Source organism: Panicum virgatum, chromosome 5N, assembly GCF_016808335.1.
Source record: "Panicum virgatum strain AP13 chromosome 5N, P.virgatum_v5, whole genome shotgun sequence".
NCBI lineage: Eukaryota > Viridiplantae > Streptophyta > Magnoliopsida > Poales > Poaceae > Panicum > Panicum virgatum.
Genome location: NC_053149.1, coordinates 18,447,912 through 18,448,750, shown reverse-complemented (window position 1 = coordinate 18,448,750; position 839 = coordinate 18,447,912). Strand labels below are relative to the sequence as shown.

General features: G+C 51.3%; 1 non-coding gene across 1 annotated transcript; it reads right to left on the bottom strand.

Moving 5' to 3' along the window:
* Positions 1-343: 343 nt before the first annotated feature.
* On the bottom strand, positions 344-450 carry LOC120677138. Its single transcript, XR_005676201.1, has one exon. It is a non-coding gene; the product is annotated as a small nucleolar RNA R71 (small nucleolar RNA).
* Between the last annotated feature and the right edge of the window lie 389 nt (positions 451-839).

The following is an 839-nucleotide window of genomic DNA, read 5'->3' as shown; positions in this document are numbered from 1 at the left end:
CTTCTCCGTCCCCTCAGCTGCCAATGTGGCAACTGGACCCAACATCGATGTCGGGGACGTGAACTTATAGCTGAAGTCCAGCCTCATTAACATGGTGCAGGCTAGCCCATTCTGTGGCAAGCCGAATGAAGATGCCAACGCCCATCTCCAGAACTTTCTGGAGTTATGCAAGACCGTAACCATAAGGGGCATTACGACTAACGCCATCAGGCTCTGCTTATTTCCTTTCTCCCTCATGGGGAAAGTGAAGCAGTGGTTTTGTCAGAATAAGGAAGCCATCAGCACGTGGGACAAATGTTCCACGGCGTTCCTCGCCAAATTCTTCCCGTTGGGCAAAACCAATGCCCTGCGTGGAAGAATTACAAGTTTCCAGCAGACAGGGATGGAATCCATCCCAGAAGCTTGGGAGAGACTTCAAGAATACATACTCGCATGTCCTCATCATGGGATGGACGAGAGGCTCGTACTCCAAAGCTTCTACAATGGGCTAACGACTACATCCAGAGCCCATCTCGATGCTGCTGCTGGAGGAGCCTATCTGGACCTTACAATTGCCATGGCTACGGTCTTAATTGAAAAGATGGTCACCAACCAGGGCTGGAATGAGGAGCGTTCCCAGCCCAGAACCAAGGGTGTAATGCATACCATCAAGGAGACGGTCATGCTCGCCGCCAAGCTGGACCTCCTACTGAAAAAGCTTGATGAAGGGAATCGGCAACAAATGTCTGTTTCCGTCCATGCCATGAACTCGTACTTTACGTGCGAGGTTTGTGGTGATGGTGGACACTCGGGGAATGACTGTCCTGAGACCCGTGAAGACGCAGCCTACATCAACAACA